The sequence below is a fragment of the Giraffa tippelskirchi genome, chromosome 1 (assembly GCF_054371585.1).
Source record: "Giraffa tippelskirchi isolate mGirTip1 chromosome 1, T2T-mGirTip1v1.2.pri, whole genome shotgun sequence".
NCBI lineage: Eukaryota > Metazoa > Chordata > Mammalia > Artiodactyla > Giraffidae > Giraffa > Giraffa tippelskirchi.
Window position 1 is genome coordinate 87,539,259 of NC_137275.1, and position 25,628 is coordinate 87,564,886.

Here is a 25,628-nt window from a genome sequence, read left to right on the forward strand (position 1 = left end):
AAGCTATAGTAGACATTATGGATGTATATCCATATGATGGTTAGATAGATACATAAATACATAGATATTACATGATACTAAGTACCAAAATTTTATTTGATGCTTTCATGTGCTTAAGGTACAATAACCAGGGGTTATGTTTTTAAACATTGATTTGTTTCATTCTTCTCTTTCTTGTGTAACCATAAGCTCTGTCAGCTTATTAGACCAATTTTTTCAAGAATCTGCTTATTATAGGAAATAGAATGAATTTCATTTCACTGTTGCTACTACTACAAAATTTGATAGCATCAAAAAAAAGACCGGAAGTATGCTCATATAATAAATTTAAAAAAGTTTCATAGTAGCATTCTTGATTTTTTTTTGGACCCAAACTGTGTGTCACTTTATAATGAACCATCATATCCGGCAGATGTTTTTGTTAGGAGGTAGGCTTTTCCCGCTAGGTTAATGCTTCAAGCAGAAGTTACCTCCACACCTACCACCGTTCTTTCTAAATACAAAGAGCCCTTGTTATCAGATAGTTTCATTGGACTTGTTTTTCTTTCTACTTTTGGATGATGTGGGAAATGTGTTGCATATTGTCTTTTACTATTTGCACAAATGTTTTAAACCTCTCTCCTTTTGTTGAAATTGGTTTGGATTACACTTATATGGCTAAAGGGGAGAATAGAGAGGAAAAGAAATCTAGTGTGAACTATTTAAAGCTTTAAATCTTCAAAATCCAGAAATTAAATCTGAAGTTTAGGTTTCTCATCACTTATGAGAGTTTAGTTCCAAAAGTATGCCAGATTTTCTTGGAAAATATAACACTGATAATCTGAAAAAGGCAATGTATTTGTCACATTTAACAAAAGCTTATTAATAGAGATAGAACTAGTCTATAAATTGAAATTTGTGACTTTAATGTACTTGTCCATAGTGCCACCAGGTGGTTCTATCAGTTTAAAAAAAAATATTACATTTGAATCAGTTCTATTGAGATGGATGAAACTGGAGCCCATTATACAGAGTGAAGTAAGCCAGAAAGAAAAACACCAATACAGTATACTAATGCATATATATGGAATTTGAAAGATGGTAATGATAACCCTATATGCGAGACAGAATAAGAGACACAGATGCATAGACAGTCTTATGGACTCTGAGGGAGAAGGTGAGGGTGGGACGTTCTGAGAGAATAGCATTGAAACATGTATATTATCATATGTGAAACAGAACACCATTCCAGGTTCGATGCATGAGACAAATGCTCAGGGCTGGGGTAATGGGATGACCCAGGGGGATGGGATAGGGAGGGAGTTGGGAGGGGAGTTCAGGATGGGGAACACATGTAAACCCATGGCTGATTCATGTCAATGTATGGCGAAAACCACTACAATATTGTAAAGTAATTAGTCCCCAACTAAAATAAATAAATTTATTTTAAAAAAAAGAAAAAAAAATATTTCTAAGCATAGTTATTCTAAGAGCTAGACAGTAGGTGGCAGTAGATTTCCTTTTAAAGAGGCTTTGACAACTAAGTGGCTTCCCTGATAGCTCAGTTGGTAAAGAATCTGCCTGCAATTAAATAAGAATCTGCCTGCAATTAAAATTTTTAAAAATTAAAAAAAAAAAAAAGAATCTGCCTGCAACGCAGGAGACCCCGGTTCAATTCCTGAGTCGGGAAGATCCCCTGGAGAAGGAATAGGCTACCCACTCCATTATTCTGGCCTGGAGAATACCATGGACTGTATAGTCCATGGGGTCGCAAAGAGTCGGATGTGACTTCCACTTCACTTCACTTCTTTTGTGCCATTATGAATAGTGCTGCTACGAACATCCATGTAAAAATTGTGTGAGCATGTGCCTAATTTCTCTTGGGTTTATACCTGGGAGTAGAAGTGCTGGGTCATGTAGTAAAGCTGTGTTTAACATTTTGAGGAACTGCCAAAGTTTTCCATGGTGGCTGCATCATTTTACAATCTAATTTAAAAATTTTGAAGTTTCCTCTTTCTCTGCTTCCTCCATAATGCTTCTTATCCTTTTTCCCTTCTTTTCCTCAGACTGGCTATCACAATGCCCTATCCCCTGGGCAGCTCAAATAATTTCATTTAGGGTAATTTTCAGCTCCAGAATTTTTTAAAATAATTTTTATCTTTTTTACTGATATTTTTTATTTGTGAGATATTCTCATACTTTCCATTTATTCTTTAGATGCAGTTTTCTTGGTTCTTTGGACATATTTATAATATCTGCTTTAAACTCTTTAGTTAATTTCTATATACTTTATTATACTTTTAATCATCACTTCGTTCTCAAAAAAAGGCAAAATATTGAAATAACTTGTTTCCTATGTTAATATGCCCAACCTAGTCAACAGAATCTCACCAATTTTCTCTTTGCTTCTTCTTATGTTTAGAACACAAGAAATTTTATATATAGTTACTAACCTTATATATAGTTACTAAGTAGGACTTAGAGGCAGAAAAAACATGAGAAATTTGCACAGCTGGCTTAGGTTCACTTACTGTCTCAGCAAGTAAAAAAAAGAATGGGGGCTAGGAACCCATTGATAACCCTGTGATTATCACTCCATTTCCCTTCTATCCTGCTTCTGAAGCTAATAATTCTTCCTAATTATTTCTTTCTATTATTTCCTAATAATTCTTCCTAATTCTTCCTTTCTCCTGCCAATCAGAAAGAAACACTAGGCCATCTTGGAACACAATCTCAAGAAGCATGTTTTAGGAGGTTTCCCTGATTGCAGATGGTAAGTGCCACATAATGCATAGGAATCCAACACAGCTGTAGCTTTTTGTATAGAAATTTTTCTCCTCTTCAATATGTATAAAATCCAGATCTTCCTAAACTGTCAAAAGGTTGTCATGTTAAAAAAACAAAAACAAAAACGGATAGCAGGGTCATGAAACCCTGTCTCTAGTTGACAGATTAATTTCTTCTTGCCCTCATGCAAGAAGGCAAGGTGGTGGTCTGAGGAGGCCTTACAAATATCTGAGAAAAGAAGAGAAGCAAAAGGCAAAGGAGAAATGGAAAGGTAATTAGGCTAAATTGCTCAAAAAGGATGCTGCCACTTTGGGTAGAAAAAATAATTAAATTATTGAATTAAATTAATTAAACCTATTTTATCCCTTCCCCACCTTTATTTTAATTCAATCCCAGAAGGTGATTCCCCCAAAAGCAAGGGGGAGGAACAAGCTGCACATTCCCACAGGCCCCCACACAGATGGAGACCAAGACCCCACCCAGATACAGCCTCCTAGATGCGGCAGAGCCTCAAATACAGCACACATTGCGAGAGTCTGGGCACTGCTACTGGGTCTTGGAGGCCTCAGCAGGGTTCCCTGTCACTGAGTTTAGCACAAGAGAGGACATTCCAGGCAGATCCTCCCCACTTTGCAGCACTGTAGGAGCAGGCAATGAAAAAGGATAGTGGCAACAATACAGACCCACATTATAGCCTTCCCTGAATCCCCTGGATGGAATAAGGCCCAGGGTTCCTATGCAATGCAGAGATGACAATTTATTAATGTTGAACTTCTTGTCATTATCACTCAGGAATAGAGGGATGAACCAGATAGAAAATGGGAAAATATAGCATTTTAAAATACTAAGTGGAGGCAGAGCAGAGTCAGTCCTTCACATAGATGACAATGCTTGCAAATTCTGATGTGCACTTCTGAAACCTGGCTTGACCTACATGCCAGCGTCTAAGTCCTTGTGCAGTGAGTATCTCAGAACCCAACACCCACAAGCACAGGCCAGTGTCTCCTAAGTTATTCAGACTAAGGGATGAAGACCCAGAAGCGGAGGCGAACCCTTTCCTCCAACCAATATCAGTGCAGTTCCAGTCTGAAAACCTCCTCTGCCCAGAGGGACTGACTGTCAGATTACCACCACTTTGACAGGAGATGGAGTCCACCCATAGGGTGTGGCCTGCCAACCTCCACAAAGCCTCACAATAAAACTGACTAACCACCTTTGTTCACCTTTATTCACACAGAAGACGTACAAAACCAGTATATAAATGTGTGCTTTTTTATATTACAAAATCATATCGATACTATGCGACACAGCATGATGATTACAAAATGTCTTCCTTTTCAGATGAACACTTCTTGTTCTGATCTTTAGTTTATCTGACAGTGATTCTGGGGAAGAGTTGTGAAAAGAGAAAATAAAGCTTCTATTCCCCTCTCCAGCACTATTAAAAACTGTGTTTTCAAGTTTGTCAGTTTCTAGAGGTGTGCTCTCAACACAGTTTCCCAAAGTGCTCTTTTTTCAGATCTTGGAATCAATGCTTCTTGAATTTAACACAGAAATACAGGCAAGTATCCTGGAAATATAACAGCTCCCAATGACTGACTAAGCCTTGGAAGCTCATGACAAAACAACTTTGATCTCCCCAGGCATGCCAGAATCTTCCCAGAGAGTGGCCTTCCCACAAATAGAGGTCAGTTACTATTTCCTTTGGGTAATTCGAACACTGCACTCTAAAAGATGCCCTATTCTCAGGATTCAGGTCCTAAAGCCTTTTGTGTACTTGGGGAGTGGTTTTATTACTTCTGTGAGTTCTGGCTTAATTATAACAATTATTTTGTTCACCTATACAAAATGTCAAATGTCATCTATCTGCTTAATCAGCATTTCAGGAAATGAAAAGCCATTGCCTTTGTCAGACTGACCTGATGAAATATCTTGGAGGCATTCCTCAGTACTAATTAAAATAATAGACATTGTCACACAGTGCAATTATTTTCCAGAAAACAGCTGACGTGTACACACTATGCTTGGCAAAAATCCTGGCCAGTTTCGCAAGAATGTTTATTCCAGACTGAGATCATCTTTAAAAAAAGAAAGAGAGAGACAGACAGACAGAGGAAACGGGGATGAAAGATTGATGGAAAGAATGAAGAAAAGAAGGAGGAGGATTTCTTAACAATCAAGAGAGAATTTTAGATTTAAAGTTGCCTTTCACATTCTGACTATATACCTACATAATTCTATAATAAAACTTTGTTAATTACAGAAAGGACATTTTAGTACAAATATATTTTATTAATAGCTTGAAACTCTATGAAGTTCAAAGAGTTACTAATATATCATTTATTTTACTTTTTTTATTGAAGTGTAGTTGATTTACAATATTATATTAGTTTCAGGTGTGCAATATAATGATTCAATACCTTTACAGATTATACTCCTTTTAAAGGTATTATAAAATATTGACTATATTCTCTGTGCTATGCATTATATCCTTGTATCTTATTTATTTTATACATAGTAGTTTTTACTCTTAATTACATACTTGCCACTCCTCATCCCTCCCCCTCACCATTAACCACATTTGTTCTTTTTTTTTTTTTTAATAAATTTATTTATTTCAGTTGGGGGCTAATTACTTTACAATATTATAGTGGTTTTTGCCATACATTGACATGAATCAGCCATGGGTTTACATGTGTTCCCCATCCTGAACCCCCCTCCCACCTCCCTCCCCATCCCATCGCTCTGGGTCATCCCATTGCCCCAGCCCTGAGCATTTGTCTCATGCATTGAACCTGGAATGGTGTTCTGTTTCACATATGATAATATGCATGTTTCAATGCTATTCTCTCAGAATGTCCCACCCTCACCTTCTCCCTCAGAGTCCATAAGACTGTTCTATGCATCTGTGTCTCTTATTCTGTCTCGCATACAGGGTTATAGTTACCATCTTTCAAATTCCATATATATATATGCATTAGTATACTGTATTGGTGTTTTTCTTTCTGGCTTACTTCACACTGTATAATGGGCTCCAGTTTCATCCATCTCAATAGAACTGATTCAAATGTATTCTTTTTAATGGGTGAGTAATATTCCATTGTGTATATGTACCACAGCTTCCTTATCCATTCGTCTGCTGATGGACATCTAGGTTGCTTCCATGTCCTGGCTATTGTAAACAGTGCTGCAATGAACATTGGGGTACGCACGTTTGTTCTTATTTGTGATTTTGCTTTTGTTTTGCTTTTGTTTGTTTGTTCATTTGCTTTATGTAATTTATTTTAAATTCAAAATACAACATTTTGCTATTTATATTTAAACAAAAAAGTAAAACTTCAGGAAGCATAACATGAAATCATGAAAATAATTACATATAGAACAAATCGTCTGGGAGGTGAAATATTTCATTTTTACCAGAGAGATTCATTAATTTAAAATGTTCTAACCTCGAATTCACTTTGAAGAATCATAGCATTGCATTTTTTTCAGATTTTAATAATTTCTACAATGAACATAAGTGACTTTGAGGAAGATTAATCAAAATCAAACTATATTCAGAAGGTTTATGGAAGGGAAAATACAGAGTGAACATTTGCAAATAAAGACAAGCATTACGGAAATGAAGAGTCATGATGTACTCATTCACAGATGTGTAGGACACATCTGTGAATCATTCACTTAGCCTTCAAACTGTACACATACACCAACAGGATCACTCACACACTCAGAAAATGCTGGGCATTATTAAGTTTGGAGGAAGCCAGTGCTGACATGTTGATCCCTTATCTGGGAAGAAGAAATTATAAAGTCCTCTTTCTTTCAGACTTAATTTGCTCCTGATTTTTGAATCTTACTAAAAGGCAAGAAGGATAAATTGTTTTTCCTTCCCTTTTGATTCAGTCTGGAACTTTTACTGAAAAAGAAATTTTTGTTTTATTCTTGCTGGTCATCTAAGAAGGAAGGTTTACTTTGAGATTAAAATGTATTAGCTGCTAATGATTTGGTTTAATGAAAATATTGGGATTTGAGATTCTGAAGGGAAGGAATTTATAGCTTTTTTCAAAATTTATTGTAGTCCCTATAATATCATTATTAAGATATGTCCTCCTTTTTGTTTATCTACATTGTTTTTCTGGATATTGGCTTGTAGAGAACTGTATTTGAATAGAACTTGATAGTCCTTATCAACAGTACAATTGTATAGTGAATATCCCATATATTGGCTACACAGTTCGATTTGGAAGATCATATATAATTTTTAAGATTTCACGTAAAGATTGCTTTAAATTCTCATTCAACAAACCATGTGCAAGAAAGTCAGAGAGAATGTTGAATAGTTAGATAAAATTGTGGGCTTCCTGAATTTCCCACTTTATAGGTTCTCTTTGAGAAAGCTTTTCAATGGACAGGGAAGAGGTATTACTATCCATATAAGGGGATTTAGTAGGTTATAGAATAAGCTTTTCTTTTGGGAGTTTCTAATCAATCCAAACATAATTGCTCATGGGAACTCTCCTTTAGGACTGCTGCAGCTAAGTCGCTTCAGTCGTGTCCGACTCTGTGTGACCCCAGAGACGGCCGCCCACCAGGCTCCACTGTCCCTGGGATTCTCCAGGCAAGAACACTGGAGTGGGTTGCCATTTCCTTCTCCAATGCATGAAAGTGAAAAGTGAGAGTGAAATCGCTCAGTCGTGTCTGACTCCTAGCGACCCCATGGACTGCAGCCTACCAGGCTCCTCCATCCATGGGATTTTCCAGGCAAGAGGACTAGAGTGGGTTGCCATTGCCTTCTCCGCCTTTAGGACTAAGTAAAGTAAAATATTGTTGACATCATGGCGTTTTCTCTTTGCCGTATTTTCATTGTCTGTGTCTGTGTGTGTGCTCAGTTGTGTCTGATTCTTTGTAATCCCTTGGACTGTGGCCCACAAGGCTCCTCTGTCCATGGAATTTTCCAGGCAAGAATATTGGAGTGGGTTGCCATTTCCTCCTTCAGGGAATCTTCCTGACCCAGGGATGGAACCTGTGTTTCTTGCATCTGCTGCATTAGCAAGTGGATTCTTTACCTCTGTGCCACCTGGGAAGCCATATTTTACATTTTTTTCTATGTAAAATATCTTCATTTTACATAGAAAAAAATATTTCCATTACATTAACTGCAGTTTAAACCAATCAATTATAACTAGACTTTTATTTAAAAAAAAGATTTTTTGGCTGTGCATTGTGCAGGATGTTAGTTCTCTGACCAGGGATCAAACCCATGCTCCCTGGAGCATGGAGTTTTAACCACTGGACCACTAGGGAAGTCCCCTTTGTTATCATTTTAGCCCTGTTATAGTTAAAAAGAAAAAATGGTCTATGAAGATATACTTTTGATTGAATAGTTTTAAACAATGTGAATTCTTCCATCTAACCATCCTCTTCTTTCCAAGTGAGTGTGTTTCATCAAATTTTCTTGTAAATTTTATGTGTTTCTTGCCTTCACCAGAAAGGTTAACCCACTTATATTCTTTGAGAAGGTATTAACGAGGGATGGGAGAAATGGGTGAAGAAAGTCAAAAAGAAAAAGAAGAAATTTAATACTAAAAACCTATTTGAAATCACAGCTCTATGGCCCATCTTGATGGATAGAAAATGAAATTATTGACAGTACGAAATAATATTAAGGAGAAAATATAAAATGGTGTTTTTAAGACAAAGCAATAGTCTGGCTATAACTGCAGAATGCTTATATGCACATTAGTAGATAAATTATTTTAAATAATAAAAAAAGGTTTCATGTTTTTAAAAAACATTGATAAAACTAGAAAAGGTCAGTATTAAAGATGCAAAGTTAATATTACAGATTTAGTCCTTCGATCCAGCATGTCCTGAACTCCCTACGACATGTCACATGCCCTCTTGAGTGCTGGAGATGCAAGTGGAATAAGATGCTCTGACCTCAGGAGGTGAGGGCTTCCCAGATGATGCTAGTTGTAAAGAACCCGCCTGCCAATGCAGGAGACGTGAAAGATGCAGGTTCAGTCCCTGAGTCGGGAAGATCCCCTGGAGAAGGGAATGGCAACCCACTCCAGTATTCTTGCCTGGAGAATTCCATGGACACAGTAGCCTGGCGGCTACCTTCCATAGGGTTGCACAGACTCGGACACGACTGACGCAACTTAGCACACACGCACAGGAGGTGACAATTTACTGGAGAAGACACAAGCGATCAGAATACAGTGTGATCTCTGTGACTGTGAAAGTACAGCAGTTGGAACTCTTTAATTGCAAGTGGCTGAAAACATAATTTAAACTGGCTTAAGCAATAAGGAACTCAATTGGTTCACATAACCAAAATTGAAAAAGACAGAGTGGTCCATAGAGCTGACACGTAGCACATTCCAATTAGAGGTGAAGTGACGTCACCAGGGCTGGCGTGTGCTCCTCTCTTAACCCTCTTCCACCCTACATTTGTTCTCAAGCTCTAGTGATGGCTCCTGGTAATTCCCAGCTCATGTTTTGCTATGAATTCTTTAGGTAAATTGGCTTTTTATTACCCAGTATTAATGAAAGAGCAAGATTTGTCAATTTAATAATGTATCTGTATTTTGTCTTTCTCTCCTTCCCCAATGGTCCTGTACTCCTGCTTTCTGGGGTCATATTTCTGAGTAAACTTCATGTACCTAAGCCTTCATCTTAGACTCTGCTTTGAAGAGACTCCGGCTATTAGCCCAGCACACACTGACCCTAACTGCCTCTGATCCTTTACAGTAGACTTTCAACCACTATGTTTCCTTCTACTTCATAGTCATGGTCCCTTGGTCACAGATGCTAAAACTAAGGACAGAGACCTAACAGCCAGGTTGGGCCACTAAGAATTTTCCCCAGGAGTTTGAAAATAGATTGAGAGAAAGTTGTTCCCTCGATGTGGCAAATTGTATCTAATGAAGCTTGATGGTTTCCTTCCTTCCTGTGGAGTTCTGGAGCACACTTGGAAGAGCTGATAGTTAATTTTACCCAGCAACCTGTTGGGACCTGGAAATATGCCAGGGTGAGCGCATTTCATTATAAAAGTCAGCAGTTTTATAATCTGGCCTTTATTCTCCCAGAGAGCCAGTTTACCGGCACACTACTGCTTCCTTCCTTCTGTTTTCTAATATCTGAGAAATATTCATAAGGATCCAATTAGAGGGGAAGAAGTACAGACTAAACATCAGAGGCCAGGCAAAAGCAAGTAATCCCCAAACAAAGAATGTTGATAACTTGTGTTGGGAAACAAAATTTTCAGCTGAATACTCTCCTAAAATGAAGACCCCAGGTCCCACAGACCAGCTCCACTTGATATTCTCACCCATTAGCGGGCTTAGAACTAAACTGGCCTACGGAGACAACCCTTGGTCTGGCCCAGTTATTACCAGGAGACACAGGGCAGGTGGCGACACAGGTCCACAAATCAACAAGCAGCAAGAGAGCTGGGCGACAATGCTGCCCACATTCCAAAGCTGTGACCTCAGCATTGGTTAACAAAGCTCAGCGTGTGTGTGTCATTGGTCGATGTCACCAGTAAGACAAACCAGTCCTCCTCCTGTAAGGAGGAACATGCCACAGAAATAAAACAGTTTCCTCCAGTATTGCTCCCTTCTGAGAAGGAAAGGAGAGAGGGGTCTGTTCCACAATAAGAAGGTGAGCAGCTGTGCTGCAGCTGTGGTTTCTGCGGTGAGGTCTGAGGAACAGAGGAAGCCACTGCTGACGAGAAGATGGAGCCAAGGATGGAGAATGCTGAAGCTTTAGGCTCTTGCTGACTCAGTTCCTTTAGGAGATCTGGCAGATCAACCTCCTAGTATGACATAGATAACCATATCTCGTTAATGCTGGCCACTACTTATTTATTAATGCCAGCCTGCTACTTCAAAGATTATGTTTTAAAATTTATTTAGTCACCCCCACACTAATATTTAGGCTCTTTTCAGTTCTCCACTCTAGCAAATGTGGATAGACAGAGTTAAAGAAAAATTATCTGACCCTTGTTAGAGCAATAAGGACAAATTTATCAAGACACTTGCAATAGGGAAGACATTGTGCTCAATTCTGAATACAGTAAGGACAAGTGGGGATTTATGGCCGAGAAGCAGGGTGAGGGGTGGACGTATGGAAAAATTGCTGAGAGGAGACTTCAAGGGCAAGGGCATTCTTGCTAAACTCATCTAACAGATTTTTCCCTAGAGGCAGGTCAAGGACTTATACATCAAAGTTAGGGGGTGCAGAATCTGATCAGATATCATAGATGATTAGATATCAAGGGTGACGGGATTCTTGCCAAACTAGGCTGGACAGGAAGTTGACCTTCCATGACCTTGGCCATGGAAGGCCAGGGTCAAAGGCTGGTTGAGAATAGGGTTCAGGGGAGCCTGACTGAAGCTTGATCAAAAAAGAGAGTATTTAGGAGACAGGGGAGAGAGAATTTTTTTTATTAAAACAAATTCCCAATAATGGACTTCAGTCAAAATACATGAACTTTTATGATTCTTGTTACACATTATCAATAGCTCTTTGAAAGAATTACACTTACAACTACCTGCTTGTTTCTCAAATTTTTTAACAGCATTTTCTTTTGATCAATTCTTAATATGCGTAAATATCTAAAATTCTTCAATTATCCTGAAAAAAAAATCTATACACAATCATCTCATTTTGTATTTTATTACTAAAATTTAATGTCTTCCTTGTTAAACTTTCCTTTTGGAGTTGTGGCTGGCATCTCTATGACAGTGATCATGCTTTCTTGTTCTCTAAAGTACACATTGGAATTTATTTCAGATGAGATAGTTTCTACTTTCCAGCCACTTATTCCATTAAAACCTAGATCACTTCTACACACAAAGAATTAGCCTCTTAGTTTCAATATTTGCATGACTTTTTTCTCTCTGAGTCAATCAGGAACGAGGTAACTTCTCAGCCACAGTCCATTGTTCATGGGGATTTTCTGCCGACTTAATTGAACCATTCACTAAAGTATTTACCCAATCATTTTCTTCATTGAGCTCCCTTCCCATATGCCTTACATGTAAATCACCTTGAAGCAGCATAGAGGATGCAGGTTTAATAAGAGTTCTTAGTATCTTTATGGGATATAATGTCTTTGAATCTTCTCTGTTAGAAAATACAAACAGTTGGGAACAATAATGACCATGCAATCTACCTACACAGACAAAGCCAGCATACCATTAGAGGGTTCCACGGTGAAGTTCTGCAGTATGCAAGAACAAGGTATCCTGTTCTTTTACTGAAATACCTCTGCATTATCTCCTCACAGCTGAGAACCACTGACTGGGACAAAGAACAGGTGACTCATCGAAAAAGCTAATGACATTAGGTTACATTTATTGAACCCTGTCAATATACTGTTCTCTGTTTTAAGTCCTTTTCATGTACTTAAATTCAATGACTTCAGTTCAAAATTAAATCAGTTAATGACCTCTAAACCTATGAAGTGAGGGTCATTAGTATCCCACTGTACAATTATGGAAACTGAGGAACCGAGAGATTCAAAATATTGCCCACAGTCACATAACAAGAGGCAAAATTGAGATTTAAGCCAGGCCTGATTCTAGACATCAAGCTCTTGGATGTCTAACTCAATAGATGAACAAGTCCAAGTTTTCCTCAGTGATACTAATACATATGTCCATTGACTTTATTTAGACCTTTAAAAACAAATTCGTGTGTTCATCCCAGTTGGTTTAGGTACTTCCACTAGTTTAGAATCCAATGTCTAAAACTTTTTATTTGAGAAACTCTAAACACTTCAATTCTTTAAGCTTCAAAGGTATCTTAGGATTTGTTTTCAAATTCAGCCATGCATTTTGTAATTCTTAGATGTCAGAAAAATCCAGTCAGTTTCTCCTAGATTGAAGCACTCTCATTTGCTATGATGCCCTCACACAGCAGCTCTGCCCTCCCTTTTTCATGTAATTCTTGGACATTCCCCAATATCTTTACATATTTTCTTAAGATACATTGACTAGAGCCACAAAGAATATTATAGATTTATACCTTAAAGGGCTTTGTTGAAATGCAGGGGAGCTTTATTTTGTTTTTTCTGTGTCTCTGATGATGAATCTTCTTGACCTTCTTGGCAATGGGGATGCGTTTTAGCTCTTCTTGGAAATCCCTGTCTCCAAGGTCATAATGAAACATGTAGAGTTGTGGTGTAGCAGAAAGAACTCTAGCCTCTAGGTAGACAGCTCACATATAACTTCCTGCTTTGGTCATTTGCAGAAGCGTAATTGGGGGAACTAGGTACAGTTGACCCTCGAACAATGCAGTGGATTGGGGTGCCAACCCTCCATGCAGTCAGAAATTGACAAATAATTTATAGCCACCCTGCCCTCCCTATCCTCTGTTCAATTGTCTCCGTGGTTCTGCATAAGCAGATTCGCCACCCTCAGGTTGTATAGTGCTGTGTATCTACTATGGAAAAGAAAAATCTGTATAAGTGGACCCACACAGTTCTAACTCATGTTGTTCAAGGATGGTGGTTGTTCAGTCACTCAGTCATATCTGACTCTTTGTGATCCCATGGACTGCAGCACACCAGTCTTCCCTGTCCTTCACTATCTCCCTGAGTTTGTTCAACTTCATGTCCATTGAGTCAATGATGCCATCCAACTATCTCATCCTCTGTTATCCCCTTCTCTTCATGCCCTCAGTCTTTCCCAGGATCCAAGCGTCGGTTCTTGGCATCAGGTGGCCAAAGTATTGGAGCTTCAGCTTTAGCATCAGTCCTTCCAATGAATATTCAAGGTTGATTTCCTTTAGATTGACTGGTTTGATCTCCTTGCTATCCAAGGAACTCTCAAGAGTCTTCTCCAGCACCACAGTTTGAAAGCATCAGTTCTTCAGTGTTCAACCTTCTTTATGGTCCAACTCTTGCATCTGTACATGCCTACTGGAAAAACCATAGCTCTGACTAATCAGACCTTTGTTGGCAAAGTGATGTCCCTGCTTTTTAAAACACTGTCTAGGTTTATCATAACTTTTCTTCCAAGGAGCAAACTTCTTTTAATTTCATGGCTGCAGTCACCATCCACAGTGATTTTGTCAATCCGCCCATTTAATTAGGATCTTATATGTGTGCTTAGTCATTCAGTCATGTCAGACTCTTTGTGACTGCATGGACTGTAGCCCGCCAGGCTCCTCTGTCCATGGAATTTTCCAGACAAGAATACTGGAGTGGGTTTCCATTTTCTTCTCCAGGGGATCTTGGTGACCCAGGGATTGAACACATGTCTTTCATGTCTCCTACATTGGCAGGTGGATTCTTTACCACTTTGCCACCTGGGAAGTCCTGTTCAAGGGTGAGCTATATTATAATCTCAACTTCCTCTCTCAAGAAATGGGACAATTGAGGAGTAACTTTATTATGGTGATTAAGAGCACATATATTAGAGCCAAACCACCTGGTTCAAAACCTAGACTGGTTCCCTGTGAGCATGACCTTGGGCAACTTACTCCACCCTTCTGTGTCTTAGTTTTCTCATATGGAAATGAAAATGATAACAGTTATACCTACTTTCCGGGGAAGGCAATGGCACCCCACTCCAGTACTCTTGCCTGGAAAATCCCATGGACGGAGGAGCCTGGTAGGCTGCAGTCTATGGGGTCGCTAAGAGTCGGACATGACTGAGGAACTTCACTTTCACTTTTCATTTTCATGCACTGGAGAAGGAAATGGCAACCCACTCCAGTGTTCTTGCCTGGAGAATCCCAGGGACGGGGGAGCCTAGTGGGCTGCCGTCTATGGGGTCGTGCAGAGTCGGACACAACTGAAGTGACTTAGCAGCAGCAGCAGCATACCTACTTTCAAGCATCAAATGATTGTCACAAACATCAGATGGGAGAATATATGTAAACAACTTTGATCCTAGAACATTGTCGAGGCCAATATATGCTAGTTACTGTTAATCACATAATATTTTAAGGATTAAGTAGGAATGGATAATGCTTGAACTGTTAGCAAGCACCTAGACACTATTTCATTCCTGTCCTCAACTGCATTGAGCACTTACCACATGCAAGGTATCATAGGAGGCCAAGGTATGCAGACCAGCAAAAAAAATCAACAAGTCTCTGTCCTCACTAATCATGTTCCATGAGAAAATGAAACAATACACTACAAAATGAAAACTAGCATTTATTGGAAACCTACTATTGTGCTGGCCCTCCTCTAGGCCAGGGAAGTATACACCTTAAAGACCAGTTGCTGTCCTCACGGAGCTCTCAATCTAGGATAACAAAGAGCACGTTATTTCCATTAAAACAGAGCTCAAACCTTTGCACTTAAAAAGTGATCGCAGGTCTGAGGAGACCTGTGATGTCACAAGACTTGGATCTGTCTGCCTCCAAAGTCCCAGGCTCTTTTCAGGATCCTATTAAAAACTGCTGGCAAACAGATAACTTCTCCAAACAGTGACTCATACCAGGACAAGACCTGTGCATGTGTTGGCAATTTAATGTTGCCAAATGCATTCTCTTTCTCTGATCACAGGCCCCAGATGTTCCTATGGACCTCGGCTCAGGCAAAGGATCACCTCACCCAAGCATATCTGCAGCTGGCACTGACCCAAGCTGCTTTGTATGCTTAAGCTAACTTTGAAACTATGCATTTAAGATAAGCACCTCATTAAATTGAAAAGTAAAATAATAACTATTGTGACTGCTTTCCTATGCTAAAATTCTTAATAAGTCTAGGCAAACTAAAAACAGCCAAAGTTGTCTTCTAATAAAAACTAAGCTGTTGAGTTAATGAAGTGAAAAACAAATAACAATTAAATTAACAAGTAAAGATTCCAACCCCCTCTAAAACTTGTACATGGCAACTTCAGGAAAAAAAATTTGAAGACCTGACTTGTAATAATTATTTGCTTTTTTAGGAGTTGTTACAAATATTTTGTTGCAGGAAGTCTTCCCTTAAATTTGTGCCAGTCTGCAGCACACTGAACAAACATTATTTTAAAAGAAGAAAGCTGTTTAAGTTGCTCTATCTTAATAAACAACCATGAGTTCATTAATGTAAAGTTTTCAATCAGATGGCCCTAGCAGGGAGTTTCCCTTATAGAAAGCCCCCCTGATTCACAGTTCAGGAGAAGGACTTCACACAGTTTCTAAACTTGAGCAAGTCTTAGACAAGAAAGAGGGAAATTAAGATGTGAAAACTGATTTTGCATAAAACTCAACTACAAAGCAGTGTAAAGTCTAGTCATAGAATGATTTGATTTAGGAAAACAGAGACCTATGGAAGAAAATGGATTCAGCTACATGGAAATAATAATGGCAACTAAAGTGCTTTAAAGCATTGCTTCCTGGACTCTCATATACACACATCTGAAGCACCTGGGGCATCTTGTTAAAATGCAAATTCTGATTCCGAATGTCTGGGGTGGAGTCTGAGATTCAGCGCCTCTCTCAAGCTCCTCAGGTGATGCCATCCATCCTGATCACCCAAGCACACTTCGACCCGCAACGTGTATAGAATCTGCTTATTGTAAAGGCCATATCCTCTGTTAAGTTTAAACAGAATCTTATAAATTAATCTGAAAAGTTTAGTGTGTGCGTTCAGTTATGCATGACTCTTTGCAACCCCATGGACTATATCCCTGCCAGGCCTTCTGTCCATGGGATTATCCAGACAAGAATACTGGACTGAGATGCCGTTTACTCCAGGGGATCTTCCCAACCCAGGAATCGAATCCTCATCTCTTGTGTCTCCTGAATTGGCAAGTGGATTCTTTACCACTGAGCCACCTGGGAAGCTAAAAGTTCAGGTACTTGTACAGATAAAAAGTTAGGAATTAACCATTTATTCAGTCAGTGATATTGAGCTTTCTATGTCCCAGGCCTTATGGTTGTTGTTGTTCAGTCACTAAATCATGTCCAACTCTTTTGCGACCCCAGGGACTATAGCCCACCAGACTCCTCTGTGCATAGGATTTTTCAGGCAAGAATACTGGAGTGGGTTGCCATTTCCTACTCCAGGGAATCTTCTCGACCCAAGGATCAAACCCACATCTCATGCACTGAAGGCAGATTCTTTACTACTGAGCCACCTGGCAAGCCCCAGCCCTTAGGGCATGTCCTGGGAATTCAACAGTAACTAAATCAAGTGCCTTTAAACATATTTCAGGAGATTGAATGCAAAAGCAGATATAAGCATCCAGTCATCCTCATTAAGCCAGACATGAAAGAGATAGCAAAACTGTAAAATAATGCCACTTTTCTCACCAAATGTTGTTTTGTTTGGAAAATATACTTATTTTACATAAATGTTATTTATGTTATTGTGTAATAGGTTCATTTTTTTAATAAATAAATATATTCTTAAAATTTTAAGTGTCTTTGATATATCTACTTTTGAATGTTCCCTAGAAAGAACAAAAGGAATGTGGATTAAAAGACTTTTCATCAATCAATAAATAAATGACCTTTCATAATTCACAAATCAAAATGAATCTGTCCTGGTTCTTGTCTTAACTTTTTGTTGACATAATATTTTTAGGAACCCTGCCAGATTGTTTAGATGTCAGATGTTGAAAATAATTGGCAGTTTAATGCCATGAACTAGCATTGCTCTTTTGTATGAACTAGTTGCAAGGTGTTTGTATGCATGGCACAGTTTACTAGCAACTACATTATGGCAAGTGTTGGTAGATCATATCCATTAAAATTAAAGCAAATAAGTATAGTTATTTGGCAAGAAAATTTTTTACCTTATTTTGGATTAATATGCACAAGTGCTCCAGATTAAAGTCCTGGCTTCGGCCTCAAATTTCTCTGCACAGTATAAACAACAGGAAGGCTTGTACTCATCAAAGACTTCACTGTTCTTTCATAAGCATCAGGTACTATCACTGCTGTACATTAAATGGCAAAATAGAATCACCAAGTAGGTTTTCAAATTCCATCAGGTTGAACATATTAGAACATATGACCTACCCAAACTCCTTCTGTTCTCTCACAAGCAGCCAAAACTGGATGACTCTAAGCAAGAAGAGAATGGACAGGTAAAGGGCCATGTCTGAGGAGTGTAGAGGTAAATAGCATGGGAACCAAGGGCAAGTCTTTGCTTACCAGGTTTCACCTCTTCAAAAGCTGCCAGCAGGTGGCAGCATTTGTCACAGCTGGTTGGATTGTATGAATTAAAACACAATTTCTCAAAGGGAATCTATGCTACTGCATTAGATTTAGAGGGGGCAGGGTGGTAATAAGGATAAAGTGGCAGCAGTCTGTTTAGACTGAACAGGCTTTGGGACAATACGATAATGTAATTTTGTACTCAAAAGTGAAACAAATGTGGTGTCATGGATTTTTTTTTTTAATTAGTTAATTCATTTATTTTCAGCTGCTCTGGGTCTTCATTGCTTCACGTAAGCTTTCTCTAGTTGCAGGGAGTAAGGGCTACTCTTTGCTGTAGAGTAGCAATACAGTAGGATAAATTCCCAATTTATCCCTACCCCACACCGTCCCTTTGGTAGCCAAAAGCTTGTTTTCTATGTCTGTGAGTCTATTTCTGTTTTGTCAGTTCATCTGTGTCTTTTTTTTAGATTCCACATATAAGTGATATATGATACTTATCTTTCATAGGGTGTTCTTTTAGCAAAAATCTTGGCTAGTGGGAATAAACAGAAGTTGTTGTAACTTTCAAAGGAAAGGAAGAGGGACCCAGGGAGACAATAGATTTCAATTGAAAGACATATGACTAAAGTGTAGTTCCAGAACTGTCTCCATGAACAATTTGCTTCACACATTGCATCTGTAGAATTTTGCCATGGTGCCAAGCACAAAGTGAAAAACCTAAGTAAATATCAATTTTCTTTTCCTAATTCAGTCTCACCACCACAGGAGATTTACTCCAGAACACCATTCCTTCACCAACCTTTAGGAGCTCTATTTTTGCTTCTCATACTTTTCCCATAGGAAAATCATTACAAATATAATAGCCATGAATGTCTGGGAAACAGTAGCAGACAAACCTGGAAGACAGATAGTTGGTAAAAAAGTGCATCTTTCCGAGCATGGTTTCAAGCCAACAATAAATCTACAGAACAATCACATTTATAATAATCATTAATGTAATTATTCCAGTTGCCACAGCCCCAGATCAAGGTTCAATTTTAAAGTCTTCCCTCATCATTAATTGGTCTCTTTTTTTTTTTTAATGAATTTATTTATTTTAGTTGGGGGCTAATTACTTTACAATATTGTAGTGGTTTTTGCCATACATTGACATGAATCAGCCATGGGTTTACATGTGCTCCCCATCCTGAACCCCCCTCCCTCCCCCCTCCCCATCCCATCCCTCTGGGTCATCCCATTGCCCCAGCCCTGAGCATTTGTCTCATACATCGAACTTGGAATTGTGTTCTGTTTCACATATGATAATATACATGTTTCAATGCTATTCTCTCAGAACGTCCCACCCTCACCTTCTCCCTCAGAGTCCATAAGACTGTTCTATACATCTTTGTCTCTTATTCTGTCTCGCATATAGGGTTATCGTTACCATCTTTCAAATTCCATATATATGCATTAGTATACTGTATTGGTGTTTTTCTTTCTGGCTTACTTCACTCTGTATAATGGGCTCCAGTTTCATCCATCTCAATAGAACTGATTCAAATGTATTCTTTTTAATGGCTGAGTAATATATTCCATTGTGTGTATGTACCAGAGCTTCCTTATCCATTTGTCTGCTGATGGACATCTAGGTTGCTTCCATGTCCTGGCTATTGTAAACAGTGCTGCGATGAACATTGGGGTACACGTGTCTCTTTCAATTCTGATTTCCTCAGTGTGTATGCCCAGCAGTGGGATTGCTGGGTCATATGGCAGTTCTATTTCCAGTTTTTTAAGGAATCTCCACACTGTTCTCCATAGTGGCTGTACTAGTTTGCATTCCCACCAACAGTGTAAGAGGGTTCCCTTTTCTTCGCACCTTCTTCAGCATTTATTGCTTGTAAACTTTTGGATAGCAGCCATTCTGACTGGTGTGAAATGGTACCTCATTGTGGTTTTGATTTGCATTTCTCTAATAATGAGTGATGTTGAGCATCTTTTCATGTGTTTGTTAGCCATCTGTATGTCTTCTTTGGAGAAATGTCTGTTTAGTTCTTTGGCCCATTTTTTGATTGGGTTGTTTATTTTTCTGGAATTCAGCTGCAGGAGTTGCTTGTATATTTTTGAGATTAATTGTTTGTCTGTTGCTTCGTTTGCTATTATTTTCTCCCATTCTGAAAGCTGTCTTTTCACCTTGCTTATAGTTTCCTTTGTCGTGCAAAAGCTTTTAATTTTAATTAGGTCCCATTTGCTTATTTTTGCTTTTCTTTCCAGTATTCTGGGAGGTGGGTCATGGAGGATCTGCTGTGGTTTATGTCAGAGAGTGTTTTGCCTATGTTTTCCTCTAGGAGTTTTATAGTTTCTGGTCTTACGTTTAGATCTTTAATCCATTTTGAGTTTATTTTTGTGTATGGTGTTAGGAAGTGTTCTAGCTTCATTCTTTTACAAGTGGTGGACCAGTTTTCCCATCACCACTTGTTAAAGAGATTGTCTTTTCTCCATTGTATATTCTTGCCTCCTTTGTTGAAGATAAGGTGCCCATAGGTGCGTGGATTTATCTCTGGGCTTTCTATTTTGTCCCATTGATCTATATTTCTATCTTTGTGCCAGTACCATACTGTCTTGATGACTGTGGCTTTGTAGTAGAGCCTGAAGTCAGGCAGGTTGATTCCTCCAATTCCATTCTTCTTTCTCAAGATTGCTTTGGCTATTCGAGGTTTTTTGTATTTCCATACAAATTGTGAAATGATTTGTTCTAGTTCTGTGAAAAATACCGTTGGTAGCTTGATAGGGATTGCATTGAATCTATAGATTGCTTTGGGTAGTATACTCATTTTTACTATATTAATTCTTCCAATCCATGAATACGGTATATTTCTCCATCTTTTTGTGTCCTCTTTGATTTCTTTCATCAGTGTTTTATAGTTTTCTATATATAAGTCTTTTGTTTCTTTGGGTAGATATATTCCTAAGTATTTTATTCTTTTCTTTGCAATGGTGAATGGTATTGTTTCCTTAATTTCTCTTTCCATTTTCTCATTATTGGTATACAGGAATGCAAGGAATTTCTGTGTGTTAATTTTACATCCTGCAACTTTACTATATTCCTTGATTAGCTCTAGTAATTTTCTGGTAGAATCTTTAGGGTTTTCTATGTAGAGGATCATGTCATCTGCAAACAGTGAGAGTTTTACTTCTTCATTTCCTATCTGGATTCCTTTTATTTCTTTTTCCGCTCTGATTGCTGTGGCAAAAACTTCCAAAACTTCCAAAATTATGTTGAATAGTAGTGGTGAAAGTGGGCACCCTTGCCTTGTTCCTGACTTTAGGGGAAATGCTTTCAATTTTTCACCATTGAGGATAATGTTTGCTGTGGGTTTGTCATATATAGCTTTTATTATGTTGAGGTATGTTCCTTCTATTCCTGCTTTCTGGAGGGTTTTTATCATAAATGGATGTTGAATTTTGTCAAAGGCTTTTTCTGCATATATTGAGATAATCATATGGTTTTTATCTTTCAATTTGTTAATGTGGTGTATTACATTGATTGATTTGCGGATATTAAAGAAACCTTGCATTCCTGGGATAAAGCCCACTTGGTCATGATGTATGATCTTTTTAATATGTTGTTGGATATTGTTTGCTAGACTTTTATTAAGGATTTTTGCATCTATGTTCATCAGTGATATCGGCCTGTAGTTTTCTTTTTTTGTGGCATCTTTGTCTGGTTTTGGAATTAGGGTGATGGTGGCCTCATAGAATGAGTTTGGAAGTTTACCTTCTTCTGCAATTTTCTGGAAGAGTTTGAGTAGGATAGGTGTTAGCTCTTCTCTAAATTTTTGGTAGAATTCAGCTGTGAAGCCGTCTGGTCCTGGGCTTCTGTTTGCTGGAAGATTTCTGATTACAGTTTCGATTTCTGTGCTTGTGATGGGTCTGTTAAGATCTTCTATTTCTTCCTGGTTCAGTTTTGGAAAGTGATACTTTTCTAAGAATTTGTCCATTTCTTCCAAGTTGTCCATTTTATTGGCATAGAGCTGTTGGTAGTAGTCTCTTATGATCCTTTGTATTTCTGTGTAGTCTGTTGTGATCTCTCCATTTTCATTTCTAATTTTGTTGATCTGATTCTTCTCCCTTTGTTTCTTGATGAGTCTGGCTAATGGTTTGTCAGTTTTGTTTATCTTCTCGAAAAACCAGCTTTTAGTTTTGTTGATTTTTCCTATGGTCTCTTTTGTTTCTTTAGCATTTATTTCTGCCCTAATTTTTAAGATTTCTTTCCTTCTACTAACCCTGGGGTTCTTCATTTCTTCCTTCTCTAGTTGCTTTAGGTGTAGAGTTAGGTTATTTATTTGATTTTTTTCTTGTTTCTTGAGGTACGCCTGTATTGCTATGAACCTTCCCCTTAGCATTGCTTTTACAGTGTCCATTTTGTTGATTTTTGCTATGGTCTCTTTTGTTTCTTTCGCATTTATTTCTGCCCTAATTCTTAAGATTTCTTTCCTTCTACTAACTCTGGGGTTCTTCATTTCTTCCTTCTCTAGTTGCTTTAGGTGTAGAGTTAGGTTATTTATTTGATTTTTTTTCTTGTTTCTTGAGGTACGCCTGTATTACTATGAAACTTCCCCTTAGCATTGCTTTTACAGTGTCCTATAGGTTTTGAGTTGTTGTGTTTTCATTTTCATTCATTCCTATGCATATTTTGATTTCTTTTTTGATTTCTTCTGTGATTTGTTGGTTATTCAGAAGCATGTTGTTTAGCCTCCATATGTTGGAATTTTTAATAGTTTTTTTCCTGTAATTGAGATCTAATCTTACTGCATTGTGGTCAGAGAAGATGATTGGGATGATTTCATAATAGGTCTCTTAATCTATGCTTCTATACAGAAAGATATTCACCATATGTATCCTTGCTTTAATTTCTGAACAGAGTAACTTAGAAAAAAGAAATTCTTTCTTAACTTAAAAAAGTGACCTGTGTTTATCTTGTTGAGATATACAATTAAGACTTGAAGATATGTAGATTAAGGCCCTACTATTCTTTTCTTTATCATCTACCTTATCATCTATGTGTAATGTTTTTATTCTAATAAAACAGACATCAAAACTTTAAAGACTGAAATTTATTCTGGGTTAATGTCTCCCTTTTTTGCAACTTATGAATCCTTCATCTAGAGTGAACTAAAAATGAACAAACAAGTGAATCATTCATGGTTTGGAATGACTCAGAATTCTAAAGAACAGACAGGTTAATTATTATATATTATTTCCCAGAACAAAAATGTGCAAGTTTGTGACCCAAATGGCTTTACAAAAATCCACAAAATTCTACTGACACTAAGGTTTCAAAAGGGAACTTTTGAGCTAGAGGGGAAATGTAGAGATAATGCAATCCAACATTTTTACACGGCAGATGAGACATTTTAAAAAGTGTGATCAAGAATATTTATATTTTTAAATTTGAAGAATGTAATTTTGGAGTAGTCATGACTATACATATATGAAATTAAAGTAATTAGTTTTGAAGCCTTCCTTCTTTTAGGAACAAAAGCCTTTATTGTTAACCATGTAAATGATGAATTCCGACTAGCCATGCATTTCATTACATGAAATGGTTGTTTCATGAGATTCTATCTGGCTCAACCTGGCATACATTTAACAATAACAAGCTTAAAAAGAGATAATACTAACATCAATGTACCTATGTAGTTTGAAAAGAGAATAAAATGCTTAGAGTGGCACAAGTATTTGGAAAAGCAAGGAAAAAAAAATGAAAATGGAATAATATATGTTTGTGGCAACAGGAAGTGCATAGAACCCTCCTATGTTACTTATTAGAAATTAGAATACTGATTCTAGATATTAGATATTCAATATTAGAGATAGGGATGGCATTTTTCACAGAATCAGAACAAATAATTCTAAAATTAATGTGGAAGCACAAAAGACCACAGATAGCCACAATCTTAAGAAAGAAGAACAAAGTTGGAGGTATCGTGCTCCCTGATTTCAAACTATACTACATCAGTATGATACTGACACAAAACCAGACACATGGATCAGAGGAACAGAATACAGAGCCCAGAAAAGAACCCACACTTATATGGGCAACCGATCTATGACAAAGGAGGCAAGGATGCACCGTGGGGAAAAGACAGCCTCTTCAATTGATGGTATTAGGGAAACTGGACAGCCACACACAAGAAAGTCAAACTAGACTATATACACTATATACAAAACTAAACTGAAATGGATTAAAAACTTAAATGAAAGCCTTGAAACCATATAAGAAAACAGCAGTATGCTCTTTGACATCAGTCTTAAAAATGTTTTTTTGGATCTGGATCCTCAGGCAAGGGCTTCCCTGGTAGTTCAGCTGATAAAGAATCTGCCTGCAATGCTGGAGACCCTGGTTCAATTCCTGGGTTGGGAAGTTCCCCTGGAGAAGGTAATGGCTACCCACTCCAGTATTCTTGGGCTTCTCTGGTGGCTCAGACAGTAGAGAATCTACCTGGAATGCAGAAGACACAGGTTCGGTCCCTGGGTTAGGAAGATCCCCTGGAGGATGTCATGGCAACCAATCCAGTATTCTTGCCTAGAGAATTCCATATAGTGAAATATTACTTAGCTATAAAAGGGAATGCAACCTTTCCATTGCGACAACATGGATGGACCTAGAGGGTATTATGCAAAGTGAACTGTCAGACAAAAAGAGACAAATACCGTATGATTTCACTTCTGTGTGTAATCTAAAAATTAAAACAAATGAATAAATATAACAACAACAAAACAGTCATCGATACAGAGAACAAACATGATTGCCTGAGGGGAGAGGGGAGGATGAGCGATATAGGTGAAGGAGATTAAGAAGTACAAACTTCCAGTTACAAAATAAATGAAATATGGGTATAAAATTTACAGTGTGGGGAATATAGTCGATAATAATATAATATCATTTTACAGTGACAGGTGATAACTAGACTTATGGTGATGATCATTTTGTGATGTATAGAAGTAACAAATCATGTGTAACAGGAGCTAACATAGTGTTTCAGGTCAATTATTTTTCAAAAACAAACCAGCCAACAAACAGACTCATAGAATAAGAGATCAGATTTATGATTACCAGAGGACTGGGAGGAGGGTTGAAGAATGGGATGAAGGCAGTCAAAAGGCACAAACTTCCAGTTATAAGGTCAATAAGCACTAGGGATGTAATGGGCTTTCCTGGTGTCTTAGTTGGGAAAGAATCTGCCTGAAATGCAGGAAACCACCTGCAGTGCAGGAGAGCCAGTTTCAATCCCTGGGTCAGGAAGATCCCCTGGAGAAGGAAATGACAACAACTGTAGTATTCTTGCCTGGGAAATCCCATGGACAGAAGAGTCTGGTGGGCTACAGTCCATGAGGTCGCAAACAGTCGGACATGACTTAGCGACTAAACCACCAGGGATGTAACACATAACATGGTAAATATAATGAACACTGCTGTATGTTACAGACGAATGTTGTTAGGAGAGTAAATCCTAAGAGTTCTCATCACAAGAAAAATTTTTTCTTTTATTTTGTATCCATAAAAGCAGATAGATGTTCACTAAATGTATCATGGTAATCATTTCATGATGTATGTAAGACAGATCATTATGCTGTACACCTTAAACTTATCCAGTGCTGTATGTCAATCATATCTCAATAAAACTAGAAGGAAAAAAGAAATTAGAGGGAAAAAAGTACTTGTGTGTTTTGTGGGCCACCAGAAGAAAGTTGAAGAGAGAATT